The sequence below is a fragment of the Pinus tabuliformis genome, chromosome 8 (assembly GCF_031772625.1).
Source record: "Pinus tabuliformis cultivar Carrire ecotype Pingquan chromosome 8, CPIR1, whole genome shotgun sequence".
Classification (NCBI taxonomy): Eukaryota; Viridiplantae; Streptophyta; class Pinopsida; order Pinales; family Pinaceae; genus Pinus; species Pinus tabuliformis.
The window spans coordinates 749,728,990-749,746,825 of NC_142294.1; the positions used below are offsets into that span (position 1 = coordinate 749,728,990).

Genomic DNA, 17,836 nt, shown 5'->3' on the forward strand with positions numbered 1-17,836 from the left:
AAAAATATATGAAATGGTTAGCAAAACTTATTTCAACATCTTCAAATATGGTCTCGGTGGTTCTTCCATGGCTCTATTTGGCAGCGTAGGTGGTGGTATTTGCACCAAAGCAGCAGATGTAGGTGCTGATCTTGTTGGCAAGGTTGAGAGGAACATTCCTGAAGACGATCCACGCAACCCAGCTGTCATTGCTGATAATGTTGGTGACAATGTTGGAGATATCGCTGGTATGGGATCAGATCTATTTGGGTCCTATGACTGAATCTTCCTGTGCAGCTCTGGTTGTTGCATCCATATCATCATTTGAAAACTCTCATGATCTTACTGCCATGTGTTATCCCTTGCTTATTAGTTCAATGGGTATCATTGCTTGCTTAATCACAACTCTGTTTGCAACTAACATATTTGAGATCAAGGCTGTGAAGGAAATTGAGCCTGCATTGAAAAAGCAATGTATTATCTCCATAGTAGTGATGACTATTGGCATTGTTGCTGTAAGCCTAGTTGCATTGCCTTCATCCTTCACTATCTTCAATTTTGGTACCCAGAAGGTTGTAAAGAACTGGGAGCTTTTCTTCTGTGGTGCTATTGGTTTGTGGTCTGGCCTTGTTATTGGTTTTGTCACTGAATACTGCACTAGTAATGCTTACAGCCCTGTCCAAGATGTTGCCGATTCATGCAGGACTGGAAGCAGCAACTAATGTTATATTTGGGTTGGCTGTGGGATACAAATCTGTTATTATATTTGCTATTGCAGTAAGCATTTTATGAAGCAAAGAAAGCTGCCGCAGTCGGAAAGTATTGTCATGTCAGGAACAGAAACGCGAATCAAGGTTAACTAATGGAAAAAACAGTGATTCCCATCCAGCTTCGGCATGCAATATCTATTCTCGGGCAGTTCAATGAAGCTAGCAGACTGTTTCTACAGGAAGCTAGCAGACTGTTTCTACAGGAAGACAGAGACTGTTTCTACAGGAAGCTAGCAAACAGTTTCTACAGGAAAGTTTGAAAAGAGGGAAGCCAAAGGAGAAATCGGCCGAGATGCTAGCCAAGGACGTCACCAGGGCCATCAAAGACAAGGGGAGAGATTTGGTTGCTCAGAGGATGAGCAACACTTTCAGTAGGGGGGTGATGATGAGCCCCAAAAATGCACAATTATTTGGGCTCATTCAACCTCCTAATTTGGCTTAGTCCACCATTCTCATTTGTTTATTGCATGTTTTTGATTATTTTTATGTTAATAGAGTGAATTTGGTTAGTCATTATGCCAACAAGTCTAATGGGTGCTTTGTGTAGCCTTGTTGGTCAACTTGGAGACAAAATTGAAGGTCTTAATGAGCACTTGGCAGCCAAATTCGTGGGAGAACAAGCCAGAGGATTTGTAGGAAGGTGTCCCCCTCATTTATGGACCCTTACCTCGAATTCTCCACCATCAGCTCGGAGTTTAAAGGCCACCAAATCAATGAGCTCAAGGGCAGCCAAGCAAGTCAAGTTGGACTGCTGTTAACTACAAGTCTTGGGCAGCCAAGTCCCTAACTTTTAGGAGGACTGTTGGGTCCTCAAATTGTATAAATAAGAAGGCTTGGGGCCTCATTTTGGTTAGCTAGTTGGTAGTCATTTTTGTAGCTAGTTAGTCATTTTGTTTTAGACATTAGTTAGCTAGCTTGTAGTTCGATTTTTAGGCCATGGATTAGCTTTTCTTTCAGCTCATTCTCAAGCTCTCCTTATGGACAGTTTTGATGTACTTTTCATTTCTTGATTAATAAAGATGGATCCAGCTTTGCACCAGCTCTAAATATTTCATGGGAGGCTATAGCTCTTGGGGTTGGGCCTATCTCAAGAGCCTAGTACCTCCCTTGTGTATCTTTATGTGTTTGCTGCGTTCTTGAAATAAAAAATCTGCTCTTTAGATCTTGCTTTGTTATGGTAGTTGGTTTTGATGGGGTAACGTAGCTTTTTATGCTTAGAATCGATTGGTAGGAGTCTGTTATGCATTTAGATATTTTGGAATGCTCTTTCTCACGTGAAGTACATGGTTCTCTTTCCAAACAAAGCTGTTGTTCATTTATTTCATTGACAATTAGATTAAGTTAGCTAGGACTTGGTTTGTTTGCAAGAATTCATTGATTCGTTTAAATGAGCATTTTGCAAGGCATCTCTATCATCTTCATCACCTCCTCAAGTTCTATTTAACCTCTGTCTCACCCAGTTACCCTCCAACTCTCTCATTTCCCACATAGCTCCATCTCCTTCAACTTTCGTTGACATAGCCCTTTACCTTCCAACCTACTCCCTACACTCACTTCCCATCCTATTCTTTCACTTCTAAAGCCATCACCAGCCTCATTCCTACCTTACACATCTCCCTCTACCATTCCATTACCCCTCCATCACTCCAAACACTCACGATAGGTCATCCTGTAGCCATTTGTAGTCATCCTGTAGAAAACAGAGTATCTTGTAGGATCCTCCACAGCCATCCTGTAGGAGGCCACTCTCTCAGTTGCTGAGCATCTGAATGCGAGGAACCTCTATGGATGGGTGCTAAGGATCCCTAGGTACCTCTCCTAACCTTCCCAACCTGTCCCACGCTTTCCTTCCTTCTCCATCCCATCTGCACAACCAAACCCTAGTTAGCACAAGATCACAATCATTCCACACACTTAAAGGAAAAATACAAAAACATAACTTTCATGATGCAAGTAGTTTAGATCCATGCATTTTCACTTATTAGAGGTAATGACAGCATTGGTAGGAGTTGCATTTACATTCTTTGCATTGTAGAGGTTAGACTAGTCAAATTAGGGTTTCCTAGGTTTACATGCTTTGATTTGCTTTCAGTTCATTTTTGTCAAGTAAAGTAGCCTTGCTTTGAGATTAGCTTTCGTCCATCAATTAGCAAGCTTCTTCTGAGAGCCTATAGAAGTTGGCTTGAGCCCTAGCGGACTTGTGCCAGCTGACCAAGTGACAGCTGCGACAAGAGCTAGTACTTGTGCATATAGCACCGTCGCTTCCAAGTTTGTACGAACTACCGGGTTGATAAAATAAGAGACAGGAAGCCCCAGGAGTTGTAGCATTATTGCTACAATACTGGAGCTCACCATCCTTGTTTCATTTTTTAACAAGCTTGACACAAGACAAAGACCTATGCTCATAAAATCCTTGATTCATTTTTTTAATGATCTTGACACAAGACAAGGAACTATGCTCAAGTCTACTATATACAATCTACCTAACAAGGAACTATGCTCTAAAATCCTCTATTCATTTTTTAACAAGCTTGACACAAGACAAGGAACTATGCTCTAAAATCCTTGATTCATTTTTAATGAGCTTGACACAAGACAAGGAAATATGCTCAAGACTCCTTGTTTCATTTTTTAATTAGCTTGACACAAGACAACGAACTATGCTCAAGGCTCCTTGTTTCATTTTTTAATGAGCTTGACACAAGACAAGGAACTATGCTCATGTCTACTCTCTGCAATCTATCTAACAAGGAATTATGCTCTAAAATCCTTGATTCATTTTTTAACGAGCTTGACACAAGACAAGGAACTATGCTCTAAAATCCTTGATTTATTTTTTTAATGAGGTTGACATAGGGAAAGAACTGTCCTCATACCTGATTCAGTTTTTAACGAGGTTGACTCAGTAACAGGAACTATCCTCTGACCATCTGATTCATTTTTTAACGAGGTTGACACAAAAAAAGAACTGTCCTCATACCTGATTCATTTTTTAGCAAGGTTGACTCAGTAACAGGAACTATCCTCTGACCAACTGATTCATTTTTTAACGAGGTTGACACAGGAAAAGAACTGTCCTCATACCTGATTCATTTTTTAGCGAGGTTGACTCAGTAACAGGAACTATCCTCTGACGAACTGATTCATTTTTTAATGAGGTTGACACAAGAAAAGAAATGTCCTCATACCTGATTCATTTTTTAGTGAGGTTGACTCAGTAACAGGAACTATCCTCTGACCAACTGATTCATTTTTTAACGAGGTTGACACAGGAAAAGAACTGTCCTCATTCTTGATTCATTTTTTAACTAGGTCGACACAGTAAAAGGAACTTTCCTCGAACCCACTGATTATGGCTTCCAACTGAAAGAAATACATGTTAATGGACACACCTTGATCATGGCTTCCAAGAGGTCTTCATCAGAAGGAAGAATAGTTCTCTGGAAGGAACACATGTCAGGGGACTCAAGAGTGATAAGAACATCACGTTCAAGTAATCCCATAGAGTTTTCCATGTCAATTACCGAATCTAAATCAAAGGAAGATGAGCAAACAGTGAGAGGCTCACTTACATCGGTGACTGAAAACGTGGGACCAGTTGCCACATAATTAACCCGTGGCAAGGTAGATACCACTTTAGAATCAAGAACATTTAGGGGTGTCATATTATTGGTAGTTGAAACAAGACTAGGGAACGAAAGCTGGTCTATAGTCACAATATTTCCATTGTGAGGGAAAGACATCACGTGAAAGAGTGTCGATACGACAACTTTCATTGCATAAACATAGTCTTTCCCGAGGAGTAAATTGAAATCCAAGGGACCTCGAACTACCATAAGATCAATACAGACAGTTTTACCTTCCAAGATAATAGCAAACTTAGGAAGGATCCCTAAAGGTTCACTAATGGTTCTGTTAAAAGCTTTCAGATTCTGCGTAATAGGCACAAGCTGAGGGGAACCCAAAGCTTTCTAATCAGTTGAGGATAAAATACTAACAAAAGCATCTTCATCTACCTGTGTGTGGTGTATTTCCCTACCACAAGCCTTGACAATGATTTGGAAAGGGATGGAGGAAGGAAGACGAGGTTCTGTCAGTCTATTCCAATCATAGGAAAAGACCTCAATACTTGGAGTGGGTTCTGTAGAAACATGTGAAATGCCCCCTGGCGTAGAAGAATCTAATGTAACAAGAAGAACCTGAGCAGTATGAAGTTCAATCTCTAAAGGGAGAGTGGGATTGACCGAATCTGAAATTGAATCGACCACTTCATCAACTAATGGATCATCAACCTGAGGGATATGAGTTTCTCTCTCCAATGGAAGAGTGGGATTGAGTGTACTTGAAATTATATCAATCAGTCCGTCAGTGGATGGTAGGTTGGGAGAAAGTTTAGGGTAACCAGTTGGAAATTCTTGTTCTGGAACAGTAAGGATTTCCAACAATTTTGAGGCTTCATCCATGTGAGGGAAAATGTGAGTTTGATGACTCCCTTTGCATAACTTACAAGGAAACCTAACTTTACCCTTTTCCCCAGGAACTTGACTATCACTGGTTGATGGATCAATGGAAAGTTGATGAGATTTTTCTAACCATAATTCCAAGACCTTTGGAATACCAGGAAAATTGATAAGGAAGTGGTCACCCTTACAAAGCCTGCAAGGGTATTTAGGTTTACGATGCATGTTGGAGGTTTCCTCAACACAACTAACACTTACAGGCATGGTTGGTTGGTTGAATTCTTTCTTATCTTGCTTCTTCTTCTTCTTCTTCTTCCCTTTCTTCTTCTTCTTAGCCACTTTGTTACTAGCGTCAAGGATTTTACCAAGTGAAAAGGAAGAAATGGAGGAAGAAAAATTAGGAGAAGAAGGTAAAGGGTCAACAGAAGGTTGGTGATGTTGAGATGGTGAACTCTTTTGAGGTGAAGCATTCAGTTGAGGTGGAACAATTGGAGTATTTGGGGCCAACAAAGTTGAAAATAACCATATCGGTAAACCTATTGTAAATCCAGGTAATGAAAAAGTAGCCATATAAGGAAGACCAACATTTCCAAAGTAAGGAAAAGTACTAGGATTCTCGTTAAGAGGGGTTCCTTGGTTGGTAAATTCCAGAACAGTTGCCATTATATTCAACTTCAGTGAATTTTATTAACAATTTAAAACTAAAATTAACAATTCACAATTCATACCTAACAATTAAAATTCGCAATTCACCCCTATGGTATCTAAAAGTAAAAACAATCAAATTAACAAGCGGTATGAAATCTAGGAGTCAAACCACACACAAACAGTAACTTTCCATTCTAAAAACAGTAGTTGGTGATGAAATCCAATGTCGCAGAATTCAATACAGAAAGGGCGGTTGGAACAGTTACCCCGACAACCTGCTTAATGAAATAGACTGGCACAAGTTTCTTCACAAAACCATCTCGAGTGAAGAGAACCCTCCAGAGAGTCCAAGTGAGTCTAGTTGACGTTTGCTTCAGGTACAGTGGGATCTTCACTAAGAGAAATATAAAAAATTCTCTAATGCACTAATTTCATCAAGAAAAACTAATGCAAATAAATTCCAAAACAGTTTTTATTTTTATTTTTGTGTTAAAAACAAGCATAAAAATATGTAAATTCAAATCAAAGAAAGTTGATCTAAATCTACGATTGATTTTTCCAGAATGTATTGTAATCTATGCATAATTCACTTGAAAAGTATGCAAATGTAATCTATGCACATTGTTCATTCATATTCTGAAAATGAGAATTCTAATTATGCAAATGTGATCTATGCAAGAGAATTCTCAAACAAAAGATGATTCTAATGTAATCTAAGAACCAATCAAGTGCAAGTCAAGAAAATTGGGTGAGAGTTCCAAAGATCAAAAAATAAAAACACTCAAAGGCGATTAACACTCATACACAATTTAGCCCCCCTTCCAGGTAATGACCAAAGGAAATCAAATTAAGAATTTCTCAAAAAAGAGACTCAAAACAACCAATTAACTTAATGGAGATTGATGAGATGAAGAATTTGATGAAAGAAACTCATAAACAAGGCTTTTTGATAGAAAACATGCAGATCTGGGTAGACACTAAAAGCCGAAAATAAAAATTAAACTTAACTGGACAAAAACAATTTAGGTTTTTCAAAAAATTTAACAGGGTTCGCAGGCTTCCAGTAGAACCAGATGCGGTACCGCTCTGTGTAGTAAAGAAACAGTGCGGGGATGTCCGCACTATGTTACAAACAGAATGTGCAGTCATCTTAAAACTTTCAAAAAAAAAAAAATATCCAGAACCTAAAAACTACCCAATCCCACACACATCAAGAAAAAACCAGAAACAAGAAACAATTCCTCAAGTCAAAGTAAAAGTAAAGGCATTACACAGACGCGATTGGGCTACAAGATTACCAGAAGTCTTGTGGGAATACAGAACAACATCGAGAAGCACTACTAGTTATTCCCCATATCACCTAGTATTTGGAAAAGAACCCATCTTTCCAATAGAATTTGAAATACAAACCTTGATAACAACACAAGAAGTCGGTCTAGATTTAAATGAGGCCTAGATTAACTACTAGAACAAATCAATGAGCTGGATGAAATCAGGCTCTCCACGCTTCAACATACCGCATTAATCCAACAACAGAGAGCCAAATGGCATGACGCCCTCATCAAAAATAAAGTCTTCCGCGAAGGAGATTGGGCGCTCCTATACGATTCCAGGTTTTAGGATTTTCCGAGGAAACTTCAAACTTGTTGGCTGGGACCATACGAAATCCAGAAGGTGCATGATAATGGCACCATTACTTTAACCACCATTGATGGATATGGACATACCTTTAAGGAAAATGGCCACCGAGTTCGATTGTACCACAAACCACTCACTCGGGAATCCTTCTACCAACAACTCTGGGAAGACTCTGACATGCAGATTCTGGCTAAGGAGGAGAACTCTTCCTCACTTTTGGTTCACTAAGTGATTTGATTGCTTTCAAATTTTGTAGATAATTCTTTTGTTTTCTTTGTGTAAATTACTTTCTGTATAGATCTCTGCATTTCTGCAACTTTTTCATTTTGTTGTTCCTCTCAGATGGAACAACACTTTCACCGTTCTATTTTTCCTTTTCGAAGGAACAACACTTCTGCATTTTTCTATTCCTTTCGGAAGGAACATCATTTTCACCGATTTGCTATTCCTCTTTGAAGGAACAACACTTTTGCATTTTTTTGTTCCTTTTCGAAGGAATAACATTTCCACGATTTTGTTTTTTCCTTTCCGAAGGAACAACATTTTTGCATTTTGTTGTTCCTTTCCGAAGGAACAACATTTCCATTGTTTTGATGTTACTTTCCGAAGGAACAAAATTTTCATGTTTTGTTGTTCCTTTCCGAAGGAACAACATTTCTGCATTTTTGTTGTTCCTTTCTGAAGGAAAAACACTTATGCCTTTTGTTGTTCCTTTCCGAAGGAACGTCACTTTTACGTTTTGCTGTTCCTTTTCGAAGGAACAAAATTTCTGCATTTTTGTTGTTCCTTTCTGAAGGAATAGCACTTTCGTTTTCTATTGTTCCTTTCTGAAGGAACAACACTTTTGTTTTCTGTTGCTCCTTTCTGAAGGAACAACACTTTTTCTTTTTTTGTTTTTCCTTTCCAAAGGAACAACACATTCTTTTTTCTGTTGTTCCTTTCCGAAGGAACAACACTTTTATTTTTTGTTGTTCCTTTCCAAAGGAACAGAACCTCCATTTATTTGTTGTTCCTTTTTGAAGGAACAACATTTTCGCATTTTTTGTTTACACTTGCTTTCTTTGCTATTCCGGTTAAGGGACAGTTGTTGTTCCTCTCAAGGAATAGCAGTTTCGAGTATGTCTTTCCTTTTGCTTGCGGTTTTTGTGTACAATAGTTGTTTTATCTTGAGAACAACATTTTAGAGTGCATTTTCTTCTTTTTTGTGTGTTTTACCATTTAGATCATTTTTGTGAGTCACGGTCATTTAAAGAACAACTATACGTTTATGGAACAAATACTAGAGGATACTAAAATCAACAAATTACATAAAAATCGTTATCTTTAGAAGAAATTGCTTTGAATTGATAAGAGAAAAGAGGAAAGGACACAACTATTGATCATCGTGCTATCATTATTTTACTAATACCAATATGATTGATTATTTTTATCATGATGGTTCTTCCTAAATCCCCATAATTCTCTTTGATCATTATTATTGAATAAGAATAAGGGAATATTTTTCTCTATTGAGATGTTAAGACTTCTTCCATCATCCCTACTTTTAAGGAGTGTTGAACCACCCTCTGTATAAATAGGAAAAGTGTTATATAAAAGAAAATAAGAAAAAGAAAAATGTTTATATGACTGCTAACATGATTTGTCAGATAAAGGATAGGGGGTCTCATCAAGAGCTAGCCTACCATGATCATAAGGAAGAAAGTGAAGTGGCATTCCCACCATGGCCACCACACCAGGGATATGATCCAAGAGGCACATCAGAAAAAATAAAAAATTCTTGGAACAGGACGTCTCATCATGAGCCGACCTACCCACCTTTCACTCCTTCCTGGTGAATGACATTGTGATTCATCTGGTTACCAAGCCAGCATAATGGCCTCCATTCTGACATTGCACAACACTTTCCTAGGCGTACACAAAGGATTATGGTTCCAAACGTGAAATGAACAAATCTATCAAGGTTATGGAGACATGTCGGCAACAGAGCTCTGTTGATGGTACTGAAGTCATATTTCTAATACACCAATAGCAATTATATAACCCTTCTTCTTATATCTTTGTAAATGGTTCAAATGAGATTATGTATACAACCCTTTCGAACCTTTGATACATGAAAATCATTTGCAAATCAATTATGATGGTAAAAGTTGATAATGATCGCATAGGACCTTTTATTCACGTCATTTGTCCTATCCTCAAATTCTCGCATCATATCATGACATTTCCTTATTTATTGGCGATTTTATCATATGCCTCGATCTCAATAATCCGCTTATTTTTGTAAACATGGCATATCTTTATACGTTGTTCCTTTATGACTTTGTACTATGGCAGTTCATCATGCTGCTCCTTCATTTGATGGCCGAGGACGGCCTATTACATTACAGGGGGGCGCGGGTGATTCTCATAATTCGCTAGCATACATGTCAGCTCATCATTCAGAAGAATTATGACTCGAGAACAACAAAGCTTAACGGTATTTTGTTTCCCAATATGCATGGCTTGTTGTTCCAAAGCTATTTCCGTATTTTTCTCTGTAAAAATTAGCAGTAAATTAGAAATTTGAACAGCTTCTTATTCCATCACCTTATCTGTGCTTTCCTAAGAGTGAAATTTGAATAGCCTGTTGTTCCATTATCGTCTATATGTTTTTTTACAGTGTGTGCTAAGCATGAAATAAGATGGGAGGAAGATCAATTCGCAGCGAGCCAAAGGTGTTGATGGTCTCCGATGTTGCACGAGAAATCATAGCAAGGGCAGGATGGATAACTTACCTTAACCGTCTACAGCAATCCAACGAGATAGTGGCGATTGAGTTTCTGTAAAATTTGCAAGAACATATTTCCATGGTGAGAGGGAGACAGATAGCAGTTACTAATGACATAATTGCAGAAGTTTCGGGACTGCTAGCCACTGGACCTGTGTGGACTCTTAAAAAGGTGAGACTGTGAGATGCCATGAAAATCTTCCAAGACGAGGAGCAGAACCTGACTATAAAAGGGAAGGGAGTTCTACCGACAACCTTGGGAAAGCCATGGGCAGAATTGGCGAGAATTATCCAGAGTTGCATCACTTGTAATGGTAGGAAAGACGTGGTAAGACCACACCATCTTAAACTTTTAGCTGTGTTAAAGCAAAAATGCACTGTGAATTTTCCTGCGTTTTTAAATTTTTTATTACACGATGTTGCCCGAAGCATGGAGAAATCTCACCATGTAAAGTCATTAGTAAGCCACCATGGGTTAATATGACTGATAGTCATCTACAGTCTTGCCCAACAGCAGAGTAGTTGGGAAGAACTGATTTTCATGATAGACGGGGGACTCGCTTTGCCAGCCCCAAAATGAAAACATGTTGACAATACATCGAGCAGACCACTGAAACGAAGAAAATCTGTTAGGTTGGAAAGGATTAGAGGAATGCTGGGAAATTCCTAGGGAAATATTAGTCAACCTGAAGAGATACATGATTCAGGAGATGAACAACCCCCATAAGGGGAGAACGAAAAAGAATTGGAGGAAAACAATGAAGGAGAACTGGAGGAGGAGACTGAGCAATCCGGTCGAGAAGAAGAGGAAGCAGAGCAACGCAGTGAAATTCCACTGCAAAACTCGCTGCAAGAAGATGAACTGGACCAAATTCTGGCCAATATGGGCGAATATGTCCAACCTCACAGCCCACTTAACCCCTATACCGAAGAAGGACTGCAGGAGCACTCTGCTCATGATAAAAGTGCATCCGAGGAACTATGTGATGAGGAAGAAGGACTGCATGAGCACTCTGTTCATGATAAAAGTGCATCCGAGGAACTGTGTGATGAGGAAGAGGGAGAAGAGGACCACTCCGCTCATAACGAGAGCGTATCTGGGGATAAGAGTGACGAGAATGAAGAAGAGGAACAATCTGTTGCTAGTCAGAATACACCAGAAGAATTCCATGATGAAGAAGGGGTAGAAGAAGAAACTACCCAGGAAACAACAGAGCAAGCTAGGGTTTCTACCCTTGAAAAAACCGATCAACAGAATACTGAAGAAGCACCGCAAGAAGAAAATAAGGGAATTGGCCAAGGCAAAGGTGCAATACCTGAAGTACATTTACGAGGAGGGACATTTACCAATTATCTTATGATGATATCAAGACAGTTTTCAAAAATTATTCTAGGGAAACTAGAAAGAAGGGTAGGGCTAGTCAAGCTTTAGTCAGTTCATCCTCCTCCAACACATCCATCAAAAGTGAAATTGGGAACATGTTGAAAGACTTTAAGAGTGAAATGATGCATACCCTTTCTCTGCAAATGGACACCATGTAGATCAAGAGGATGCAGGAGGAAGCAGAAAGTGCCTTAGTTATCTTTTTCCCTAAATGCACCAGGAGGAACCATAGAAATGAATTCCCATTGAATCTTATAAATATCTGCTTTGTCTATGAGGAGAACCACTCCACAAAAAATTTTCCTTCTCTTCCTCGATTGAAAGTTGTATATCAAGGAACTGAAGGTGTGACTGAACAACTTTGATATATCAACCAAAGGAGGCCTCAAGGACCTCGACCATACCAGTAAGGCATGCAAGGGGTGTCCTATTGATATTACAGCCCTAACTAGAATGCATCCGTTCCCCCTTGGTGTCCTCATGCTCATCCTTAATGGTCCACACCTTCTCCCTAGTCGTTTGCACCTCAATACCATTCCCAACCTGCCAATCAATCATTTCAACCATATGATTCCCCACAATGTCAATGGACTACACCATCACAGGGGTGGAGGCCCCCATACAAACTATCTCTAGCTGTACTACCTCCAGATCCATCTATGTCACATCTACTTCACCCTTCTCCACCTAAGCAACCTCGGATGCCTACTCAGCCAAATTTGAACCCAAAAAACAAGCAGGTACAACAGTTCTATAGTGGAGAGACATCCTACCCTGCCTATGTTTTGAAATTCAAGAAATCAACCTCAGGTTTGGAAGAGTGCTTCTAGATAATCAACCTCCATCTCCACCTGAGGAGCTTGAAGAGGAAAAGGAAGAGAGTGGTCCTCAAGTCAATCCACCTCCTTTTCCTAAGAGATTAATCCATCCTAGCCAAGACATCCTAGAAGAGACTGAACTTGTGGGTGAATTGAAAAACTTGTGTGTTAAAATCCAACTCCTCTAAGCTATCAAGGATGTCCCCATCTACAACAAGTTAATCAAGGAGAAATGCTTCAAACATCCTGGGAGGAGAAAGAAAGACACACCTACCATTAGTGTCATTAGATAGTTGTCTAACTTATGTTGGGGAGAGTGATTTGCCCGAAGTATGTAGACCCTTGAAATCCTTTGGTAGATGTGCACATTGATGGTATCATTTTCCCCCATAGCTTGATTGATCTTGGGGCTTCCATAAATGTGATGACTAAGGATACTATGCTTAAATTGAATCTCCAAGGATCATTAAGGAAGACCACAATAGTCTTGAAACTTGCAAATAGATCCACAGTAGCCCCTGAGGGATTTGTTGAGGATGTAATGGTCTCCATTGATTCCTGGGAATACCCTACTGACTTCTTAGTTCTCCAACCCATGACCAAGCTCAATGGTTATCCTCTCATCCTTTGAAGGAAATGGTTATCCATTTCTTATTCTTACAAAAGTTGTAGGGTTGGGAATATGACCATTAAAAATGGGCATTTATCCAAAAACTTGGTCTTGTACCCCCTTCTCAACCATACTTAGATAATGAATGCAACCTAATGAATGCAACTTGATTGATAAAATCTTACAGAATCAGACCCCAACACCATGTCTCTTGATGAGTTAGCAAAGAAAGCCGTAGATAACCCTTGGACAGATTTGTGCCTAGCTGACTCAAGTCCTACTCATGTAAAGATGATAGAATTTTGTCCAGATAGAACGTTGAAAATCAACCCCTCTCTCTCTGCACATCAAGAAAAGGAGTTATGTGACATGCTAAGAGAGCATCCAGATGCCTTTGTGTGGAGTTATAAGTAAATCAAGGGAGTGTGCCCTTCAGTGTGTACTCACCATATTTACATCAAGTAATGTTGAAAGCCAGTGCTCCAACTTCATACGAGAATGAACCCAAACCTCAAAGACATAGTTAAAGAAGAACTGCAGAAGTTGTTGGATGTAGGGTTAATTTACCCCATCTCAGAGAGTGAGTGGGTGTCTACTCTAGTTTTGGTCCCAAAGAAGAATGGAAAATGGAGGATTTGAGTGGACTACAGAGAGTTAAACAAAGCCACAAAAAAATACCATTTCCCTCTACCTTTCATTGACCAAGTCTTGGATGGTCTTGCAAGAAAGAAGTTCTTCTCTTTCCTAGATGGATTCAGTGGTTACAATCAGATCTAGATCAGCCCACAGGGCCAAGATAAAACCACATTCACTTTTCCTTGGGGTACCTTTGCTTATAGGGTTCTTCCTTTTGGATTATGTAATGCCCCTGCCACTTTTCATAAGGAAGTCTTGTGCATGTTTGCAGAGCTAGTCCATGACTCTGTAGAAATTTATATGGATGATTTCACTCCCTATGGGTGTGATTTCCTGTTAGGCCCCTATACTACTAGTGTAACCCCTTATTGTTATTAGTAAAACCCACTTATTATATTGATGTACCCATGTAGTGCCCATATTGTTACTAATGTACCCCATAGAAGCCCACTATTGTTATTATTGTGCCCTTACATTATTATTGTTATGTCGGCTTTGATTATGTTATGATCCCTTAGACTCCTATATATAGAAAGGAGGTATTTTCATTTGTATCATCCAAGAATTGTTCATTTATGTAATGTAAAGGAGGTTGCCCCCTTGAAGAGGCTGAATTCTAAGGCGTGGATCTCTCTTTTCTATCTTTTTGTGAGCTGGTTTCATAACATTTGGTATCAGAGCTTTGGATTCTAGGGTTTCGCTGCTCCAAACAGGTCATCGTGGCATTTTCGCTATAACTTTTTTTCTATGATGTTTCAGAAGTCACAAAAAAAACCCATTTGAGAAGAAAGCGCGCTGAACCTTGGGTCCAAATTTCAGAGATTTTCGAGCGATATTTACGGAGATATACTCTGAGGAATTTGGTCTTTTTACAGACTCCTGAATTACATTCAAAACAGGTGACCTAGGGAAAATCGTCATAACTTTCTTTCTAAGCATCGGATTGAAATTTATCAAGAAGGTACAAAAAGAGGACGGACTGTAGTTTGTTTTATATATTTTTTAGAGTAAAATCTTGAAACCGTGACACGTGGCACTTCATACAAGTTCGCTCTAATGAACTAGTTTACAATCAGGTCACTGTGGGAGATTGTGCATAACTCTTTCTTGGAGAATCCAATTTGGATCAGACTAGTGGCATTGGAAAGAGGACACAGAAGGCTACTACAGGTTGCAATTTCAGAACTTAAAGATCCAAAAGTACAAAGTTATAGTCATTTCAAGGTCGAGATCCTAAAATCAAGAAAAAGCAAGATGAGGAAGTTTGATGGCAAGGATCCGGTAAATTGGATACTTCAGATGGAGCAATATTTTGATCTAAATGGTGTACAACTGTTACAAAAGGTATGTATTGCATCTTCATATTTAGAACCAGATCAATTTTTATGGTACAAAGGGCTTTGTTCTCGTAAACAACTTGTTACGTGGTCAATTTTCACGAAGGAAATGATAGCACATTATGAGGATACAAAGATCAACACCTTCTTTAGAGAAACACCACAACAATTGGAAAGGGTGAAAGGTCTTTGTGACATAGTGGAAAGAAAAATTATGGAAACTAAGAAGTGTACCTCTCACAACTATAAAGATGGAAGTGTTGTTTCTCCTAGCTTTCCACAACCTACAAGGGTTACACCACAACAATTGGAAGAAAAAAGAGAAAAGGGGATTTGTTACAATTGTGATAGCAAATGCACTAAAGGTCATAAGTGTACTGAGAAGAAATTATTTTACATAGAGTATGAAGAGGAGGAATAAAAGGATCAAGAAACATCAAAAGAAGAAGATATACGTCAGGACCTTACCCCAGATAAAGAAGAAATGAATCAGAACATATCTTGTAAACTATTGGCAAGAATGACCACTCCTCAAACTCTCAAGATAGAAGGACATATCAAGAAGAAAAAGGTGCAAGAAGTGAAAGATCACATCAAGAAAGAAGAAATGAATCCAGCCATATCTTGTAATTCGCTGGTTGGAATTACCACTCCTCAAACTATCAAGATAGAAGGACATATCAAGAAGAAAAATGTTCAAGAAGTGAAAGATCACATCGAGCGTCAAGAAATGAATCCGACCATATCTTGTAAAGGATTGGAAGAAATTACCACTCCTCAAACTCTAATGATAGAAGGACATATCAAGAAGAAAAAGGTTCAAGCAGTGAAAGATCACATCAAGCATCAACAACAAGTTCTCCGACATTTAAAGGATAACGCCACTTCGGTGCAAAATCAAATGAAACAACAGGTAGATCAACATCATAGTGAAAAAAAATTTGATGTAGGTGGCCGGGTATTTTTACTGCTACATCTAAAGCAAGCTATTTATGAGAAGGAAATGTTTGCAATACTACATGCACTTAAATGACGACCTTACCGAATGGGAAGACTCTTCAAGGATGAGGATGTGAAAGCATTGTTTTGTGCTATTTCTATTATCCAACCAGATTGGATAAATGAAGCAAGGGATCAATGGAAGAAGGACAAAGAAGTATGGCCACTTATTCAAAAGTTGCAAAAGATCCCAATTCAAACAATATTTCCAGATATTAAAAAGGAAGGAAAAATCATATTGGAACCTGGAGCAGTCATAGAAACAAGAACCCGACAAATACGAAATCGATCAATTTCAGAGTATCTCATCAAGTGGAAGAACTTACCCGCTGAAGATTCCACATGGGAGAACAAGAATTTTATACAGAAGCATCAAGAACTACTCAAGCGTTGAGGACAATGCTTTTTGAAGGAGAGGGGCATGTTAGGCCCCTATACTACTAGTGTAACCCCTTATTGTTATTAGTAAAACCCACTTATTATATTGATGTACCCATGTAGTGCCCATATTGTTACTAATGTACCCCATAGAAGCCCACTATTGTTATTATTGTGCCCTTACATTATTATTGTTATGTCGGCTTTGATTATGTTATGATCCCTTAGACTCCTATATATAGAAAGGAGGTCATTTCATTTGTATCATCCAAGAATTGTTCATTTATGTAATGTAAAGGAGGTTGCCCCCTCGAAGAGGTTGAATTATAAGGCATGGATCTCTCTTTTCTATCTTTTTGTGAGCTGGTTTAGTTCTCTCTCCATGGTTTTTTGACATAACCAACTACTTATTGGTTGCACGGTTCCCCAAGGAAAAGAGCAGAATGATAAGAAAGAGCACCCCATTCACTTTGGATTGGGGGAAATATAATCAAGCTAGGCCTAGATCAAATTTTGAGGAGATGTGTCAGGGAAGAGGAAGTCTTTGACATCCTTCTGGCCTATCATGATGGGCCTTATGGAGGTCACTTTGCAGCTAAGAGGACAACCTTCAAGGTACTGCAATCTGGATACTACTAGCCCACTCTCCACCAAAATGAAAGAAGATACACTAGTTGATGTGACCAGTGCCAAAGAATGGGGAAACCTACTCCCAGGGATGAAATTCCTTTGCAACCTCAAGTGACTCTTGATCCATTTGACAAGTGAGGCATGGATTTCACTGGGCCCATTGATCCACCATCAGGGCATAAAAAGTACAATATTGTGTGCACTGAGTATTTGACAAAGTGGGCTAAAACCAATGCTATCAAGGTAGAAACAGAGTAGAAAGTGGCTGAGTTATTAAGGGAGAATTTATTTTACAAGTTTTGGTACCCTAGAGAACTAGTCACTGACGAGGGAGCTAAAATCACCTCACACCTGATTGAAAATTTGTTGAGGCAACATAAGATCAAACAAAATAAGTCAACTGCATATCTTCCTCGGGCCAATGGAAAGGTCAAGGTTACCAACAGAGCATTGGAAGGAATTCTAACAAAGGTTGTGAGAAGCAGCAGAAAATATTGGTCTGACAGACTAGTTGAGGCCATTTGGGCCTATAATACAACCTGGAAGACAACCACTGACTTCACCCCTTATGACTTGGTCTATGAGAAGAAGATTCTGATCTCCATTGAGTTTGAGTACAACAATTTGAGAATGGTAGCATAATTGGATTTAGATTGTACAAAGGAATAGTAAAAGAGGTTGTTCCACCTCAATGGTTTTGATGAATTCAGGATGCAAGCCCTCCTACACACAGAAGTTACTCAAGTACAAAGAAAGGTTTGGCATGACAAAAACATCAAAGA

The 17,836-nt window shown here is 39.0% G+C and overlaps 1 pseudogene; it reads left to right on the plus strand.

Annotated features, from left to right (window-relative positions):
- Positions 1-67: 67 nt before the first annotated feature.
- Positions 68-701, plus strand: LOC149237756 (pyrophosphate-energized vacuolar membrane proton pump 1 pseudogene; annotated as a pseudogene).
- Positions 702-17,836: the final 17,135 nt, after the last annotated feature.